Source organism: Chiloscyllium plagiosum, unplaced genomic scaffold, assembly GCF_037043375.1.
Source record: "Chiloscyllium plagiosum isolate Xiang-an unplaced genomic scaffold, Cpla_swu_hap1 HiC_scaffold_9, whole genome shotgun sequence".
Lineage (NCBI taxonomy): Eukaryota > Metazoa > Chordata > Chondrichthyes > Orectolobiformes > Hemiscylliidae > Chiloscyllium > Chiloscyllium plagiosum.
Window position 1 is genome coordinate 119,154,801 of NW_028270147.1, and position 7,213 is coordinate 119,162,013.

Genomic DNA, 7,213 nt, shown 5'->3' on the forward strand with positions numbered 1-7,213 from the left:
TTGTGTGATTTTTAACTGAATAAATTCAAGATAGAGATTGCCCACGTGTCGGCGGGCAATGGCCTAGTGGGATCATCACGAGATTGTTAATCCAGAGAGCCAAGTAATGTTCTGGGGGACCTGCGTTCAAATCCTGGCAAGGCATTTAAACTAAAAAAAACTCTGAAATTACGAGTCTAATGATGACTATTGTTGGGGGCAAACTTCATTGGTCCCACCAATGTCCTTTAGATTGCTCTCCTTGCCCATACCGACTGACACACGACTCCAGACTCACAGCAATGTAGAATCATAGAATTCCTACTGTGTGGAAGAAGGCCATCAAGTCCAAGCAGCATTCCACCCAGAACCACACCCCTGTCCTATTGCTGTAACCCTACACTTCCCATGGCCAGTTCACCTAACCTGCACATCCTTGGACTGAGAATGGAGACTAGCGCACCCGGAGGAAACCCACTCAGACATGGGGAGAATATGCAAACTCCACAAAGAAAATCACCTCAGGGTGGAATGGAAGCCAGCTCCCTGGTGCTGTAAGACAGTGGTGCTAGTCACTGTGCCACCCATTCCTCATCTTTGATCTAAATACCTAATCCCTTATTCCCAGACTGCGACTCTGCTTTAGAATCCCCAGGTAGGGGGACAAAGTTAAAAATCACACGACACCAGGTTATAGTCCAACAGGTTTAATTGGAAGCACTAGCTTTTGGAGCGCTGCTCCTTCACCAACCTTCACCTGAGGAAGGAGCGTCGCTCCGAAAGCTAGTGCTTCCAATTAAACCTGTTGGACTATAACCTGGTGTTGTGTGGTTTGTAAATTTGTACACCCCAGTCCAACCCCGGCATCTCCAAACCCAGGTAGGGGCACATCCTTCCAAAATCTACCCTGTCAGGGCCCTGGAGAACTTAAAATGTTTCAGTGAAATCTCCTCCCAACCTTCTAAATTCCAGGGAATCCTGACCCAGTCCCCTCCCTCGATCATTAGACAATCCCCTCAACCCATCACATGAACTGTTGCTGTGTTTGATCATCTCAGTAAACGTTTCAAGGAGGGAAGGAGAGAGAAAGGCTCTTTCTGCTTTGAATTGATACCAAACATTGAAAAAGCAGGAAAATATTCTCACCAAGTATTGTTCACATACTCGGAGGTCACTGGTGTGGTGTCCTTATATTCTTTATTCTTGCCTTTTCTCTTGTTCATGTCATTTAGGAGAACAGAGTCAACCGAGAAGGAAATGAACAGCAGAGTTTGTTTTCTCTGTTGATTAAATTCACCTTGTTTGCTCCTCTGAGCACCTGAAAGAAGGGGCAAGGCTCCGAAAGATTGTATTTTCTAATAAACCTGTTGGACAATAACCTGGTGTCGTATGATTTTTGACCATGTCCTCTGATCACATTCAGGTTATTCCCACAAGCACTGCATGTTCTTGCTTCTCCACGTCAGCAGGTGGCGATGTTGACTATGGCTTTCACAATGGTCTCCATCAGAGAGGACCCAGAAATCAGGGACAGAGACCAGAGATTGCAGGCCTTGCTCTTGCTCCTCAGTCCCAGACCCGAGCACAATGGGCCCCCTGGAATCCCGAGCCCTGTGCATCATGCAAATGGTGTGACTGATCCTTCTGATTGTTCCCAACCTCACCAGGTCCCCACAGTCACTGAGATTATTTAAATACAGCCTTTGCCGATTAGGGACCCTGATTGATGGGATACAGACTGAAATGGGTTAATAATACAGTATTGGGAGGTTACAGATGCAGATTGTCAAGTGGAAATCTGATCTTGTGGCTCTAACAGAGATCCGGGATTGGGGACAAAGTGTCCGTAAAGATAGGAAAGAGGGAAAACTGTGGGAAGTAGTGGGATTGATCTGGTGCCAGACAGTACTGACCAACCTTAGGCCCTGAGATATGATGGAAATGAAGGGTGAACTGTGCCGGGCTTTAACTCACTGTTACCAGAGTAAAACAGGGATTACCCATTTCACAAAAGAGAAAATGGATCTAACAAACCAGGTGCATGTGAAACACCCACCCAGTCCCTGAGAGAGGGAGGGACAAGAATAATGACATTCTCAGACAAAAAGGATGCGAAAAATGGTATCACCCCGAGAGTGAAGGCTGGGTGGGGATAGTGACAGCGACATCTCCCAGAGAGTGGGGAGAGTAACACTGACACATTTAAAACTGTATTATTATAAGTGAGAATTCAAACAGACACCCACTCCATCATACGGTGTTGAAGATGCACTGTCCTCATCAAAACACTTTTGCAAACCTCTTCATAACACGTAAGGGGAGAGAAACATTGTAAAATGTATTATCACGATTGAGAGATGGTGCATTTAAATCTTAGACCATGATGGTAAATGTTCCAAGCCGTAAACAACACTGGTGCATTAACGTCATTATCTTATTAAACAATATTAAAACCTCAGCCAAACATTATCCTGCAGATAGTGTATTTAAAATATCAAAAGGCTTTCCGTATTGTTGGTTTGATCAGTGACGTAGCAAGGAAGCAGCAGCTGCCCCATGAACTCCAACAAAAGAATGAGAACTGGCTCTCCATACGGAGCTGGCTCCCGAGAATCCAATTCAACAGCAGGGATCAAAGAATAAGGAACAATACACCACAGGAACAGGCCCTTCGGCCCTACAAGCCTGTGCTGATACATTTTGGCCTTTCTCGCAGAAACTGTCTTCACCTACAGGATTCATATCCCTCTATTCCCTTCCTATTCATGCATTAGAGCAGGTATTTATTGAATACTTCTATTGTGTCTGCTTCCACCCCCTCCTCTGGCAGTGTGTTCCAGATACTCAACTCCCTTTGTGTAAAATACTTATCTCACACATCTCTTTTAAATTCCCCCGCCCCTTGAACCTCTGTCCCTGAGTAAGTGACGCATCCACCCTGAAGAAAAGCCTCATATTTTCCACGCTACCTATGCCGTTCACAACTCTGTAATCTTCTATCAGGACACACCTCATTTTCCCGTATTCCAATGAAAACAAAGCCAGTCTATCCAACCTTTCTTCAGAACTACAATCCCCCATACCAATCCCCCCGATAAACATTTTCTGCACCATCTTCAAAACATCCACATCCTTCTGGGAGTGTGCTGACCGGAACTGCATGCAATATTCCAAGTGTGGCCTAACTAATGTTCGATAAAGCTACAGAATAACTTGTCAATCCTTATACTCAGTGTCCCTTCCAATGAAGGCAAGCATGCCATAAGCCTTTTTTACTGCTTTACCTCCCTGTGCTGCCACCTTCAGTGATCCGTGAACATGCACACCCAGATCTCTCTGCATATCAATACTCCAGATGATTCTGCCATTCACTGTATAATTCCCACCTGTACATCACCTTTCAAACTGCATCACCTCACATTTGTCTGGATTAAGCTACATCTGCCATTTTTCTGTACAAGCAGATCTATATCCTGCGGTATCTTGTGACAAACCTTCTCATTTTCCACAACTCTACCAATCTTTGTATCAACCGTAAACTTACTAATTAGACCAGCAATGCCCTCCTCCAATTCATTTATGTAGAACACCACTGAACCCTGTGGAATATCATGAGTCTCCACCCTCTATTCTGAAAACTATCCTTCCATCACTGCCCTCTGTCTCCTGTGACTAAGCCAGTTCTGTATTTAATGCTGGGAACATTTTAGACAAGACACCTTGTTGCCAGCTCATTACTGCAACTTGACCCAGTTCATTCAGAAAGAGAAAAAGGACAATGTGCAGATTGTTGAACAGGCCCCTACACCTGGGCCTGAGGCAGGGGCCCAAGCTCCAACACACTGGCCTCACTTCACACCAATCTTCACACAGTGCGGGGTCATGAACTCAGCCATTAATTCCTCTGGGACCGAGACGGAGTGGGAGAGTAGGGAGAATGTCCAAGAGTCAATAAGGATTAAAGCAAGATGGAGAGAGTGTGTTGGAAAGTGTTCAATGGAGGAAACATGCTTTGTGATACCAAACGTGCTTTGTGATACCCAATACTGACAATAGTCCACGTGTATCATAGAATGAAAAAAAGCACAATCTGGAGACAATCAAAAATCACACCAAAGTACTCCATTTGGATATATCATAGCATGCAGGGCATTTTCATTGCGATGCGATAAGTATCCTGGTCTGAAAGCTGTTCTCTCTTTTTCTCTCTCTCTCTCTCTCCCCACGATTCTCCAGATGGAGCTAGTTAGATCCTCTCAAAGCCCCAGTTTATTTGTACTGTTCAGTAATGTGGGGATGTCGATGGTGGACTGGGGTACATCTGATGAAGGAGCAGCGTTTCGGAAGCTTGTGATTTAAAATGAACCTGTTGGCTAGAACCTGCTTTTGTGTGACTTCTGACTTTGTATTGTTCGGGCAGAGAGAAACAACTGCCTTCTAGTAACTATAGAGTACTTGCACAGCATCTGAGGATTATGGGTAATGACTCTTTCCATTATCCATGAATAAACCCACATTCATTCCAGTCGATTCCGGTGAGAATGACCTGTCAGTTGCTTCCCAGATATTACATGGCTCACCACCGCCATCTCCAGGACAATTCGGGAAGGGCAACAAATAACCGACACGTCAATGCCCACCCCATCCCAGGAGAAATCAAAATAAATGGCATACAATTCAAATGATCAAACTGGTGAGACGTGAATTCATCTCTTTGAAAGACTGGAGCCTCGGCCAGAAACAGAGCCATGACATGGGTGACCCTGGTTTGTCAGACTGAAAGGTGGAGTTTGGATTGTCACTGGGATCAGCAAAAAATGAATTATACTCAAAGATCTAACAAACGGCTATCAAAGCGTGCCCCCAAACTGCAGAGAACAGCACTTGAGGCTTTGCGTCCCCATCTCCATCCTTGCTTGTTGCCCTTCCCCTCTGTCCTGCAGAGGGCGGTGGTTTCTGGAAGTGGATCAAGGTCATGTCCTCGGCCTGAGCGCAACTGCCTGACCTGCTGTGCTTTTCCAGCGCCACACTTCTCGACTCCAAGCACAACTATCCCTCAGGAGAATGAGCTGTGACACAAGAGGAAATGTGGGAGTGTTGGAAAGGCACCGGCAGCCTGGTCAGCCTGCAGAGGGGCAGAAACAGATTTGATGAATGAGCTGATATCCTTCTGAGCTGAGATGCTGACTCAGGCTTTCAGAGCCACACAGTTTACATTGTTACTGACCGTGGCTCCATGGGCAATGCTCCTGCCTCATAGTCAAAATGGTCATCGGATTGAAAGCCACTTCAGAAATGAGAGCACAGAGCCAACAAAACAGATTTGTCTTGTCATTCGTTTCCTGCATGCGGGATCTCACCATCTTGTCCGGGAACGTGACTGCTCTGTGCTCACAGCTTTGAATATTCTGAGATGATTAAAAAAAACTGCACCAACAAGAGTTCTTTCCTCATTATCATGTAAAAGGGAGGAGTTAATATTTGGGGTTCAGTGATGTTTTATCAAAAAAGCAGCAACATTTTATTTTATTTCATTTTAGGTTGTCTTATATTATTTTATTTAAATTTTGTTTATCAAATTTTAGCCCGCTTGATTGGCACCACTTCCACACATATCCATTCCCTCACACCAACATTCAGTAACATTTGTGTGCACTATCTACAAGATGCATTGCAGAAATTCACCAAAGGTCCTGAGGCAACACCTTCTAAACCCATGATTACTTGAATCAAGAAGGACAAGGGCAGCATCACCCCAGCAAGTTCCTCTCCAAGCCTTCACCAATTTGACTTGGAAACATCGTCACTGGGTCAGAATCCTGGAATTCCCTTCCTGAGGACATTATGAGTCTACCTACAGCACACAGATTGCAGCGGTTGAAGAAGGCAGCTCAGCACCATCTTGTCCAGGACAATTAAAGATGGACAGTAAAAACGCTGGGAAAATTAAGAGTAGGCGTGATTCGGGACCAGGAAGTGAGACTGTGTTGTCTCAGTTATTCCAGGACATAGGTGTGATCACATCTCAAATACTGTATTGTGTGTAGTTTTGGTCTCCTTATTGAAGGAAGAATATAAATGCATTGGAGGTAGTTCAGAGGAGTTTTACCCGATTGATCCCTGGTATGAGTGGGCTGTGTGATGAGGAAAGATTGGAAAGGCTGGCCTTGTTCTCACTGGAGTTTAGAAGAGTGAGGGGTTTTCCTGTCCCACTGTATTCTCCAACTCCCTATCTGCCTCCCTCGTGTGTTGTACCCTCCTGCCCCTTACTACATGTTTAATTGAACTGTGCAGTCCTGAGGCCTACAACTTCCTTCTGGAACTAAGTTTCCAGGTATCTCCGGCACTCCCTGATATATCACTGCTTTTTTAATTCAGCCTTCATTCCAAACTCCCTGAATGGGAGTTCCTGTAGTTTTATACATTCACTGCAGATGTATTTACCCTGAATCATTTCAATGCAATAAAGAAATGTTGATCTCACTGACAACTGAAAAATATCCATTCCTTCATTGGTCCAGTAATTGTCTTCAGTCTCTGTTTTGAAGTTTCAGTACTTTGCATTTATTAACCTTCCCTAATGGACATGTCCTGAAGCAGTCTATTTACACATTCCCTCATACTAAACAATTTCCAGATTCCTATTTTCTTGTTTACCATTTTGTTTCATTCAAACCAAGTGCATGTGCAGGCTCCCAGCAGCTGAAGTGACCGTTCCAAATCACTTTGGAAAAGCAAAGGTGGACTCCTTCCCCGAGTTCACCAAACTCCCACACTGACCAAACTTCCCAGCATTCCCCTCTATGCTGGCTGCACTCAGTGCGAGCTGCAGAACAAGCTGCCCTGTATTTATATTGCTTCTGATTTATATCACTCCATTCTGAAGTACTGTTGTTCAGGATCTGGGTTAAGCTCACTCATTTCTCAATTGAAAGCTTCCTTCTTTCAGCCTGAAAGAGACTTTACATGTGCAACCAGAAAATGGGACTTCAATGCTGGAATCTGTTTTCAGGATTGATGGTCTCGATGGTTTGATTCCATGAAATAACCTCGTCTAATCTCTTCAGGGGTCGACATTTCAGGTGTAACCCTTCTTCAGGAAGGGGGAGGGTAGGTGTCAGGGGAGTTGCAGATAAAGGGGTGGGTGGGAGCGAGGTGATGAGGTGGGGATAGGTTGAGAAAGATAGAGAGTATGTCCTGATTGGTCGATGGGAGAGATGAATCCAGAATTATC

General features: G+C 44.8%; 1 pseudogene; it reads right to left on the reverse strand.

Annotated features, from left to right (window-relative positions):
- LOC148149284 (centrosome-associated protein 350-like) overlaps positions 1 to 7,213 on the reverse strand; it is a 989,460-nt pseudogene that overhangs the window by 112,486 nt on the left and 869,761 nt on the right.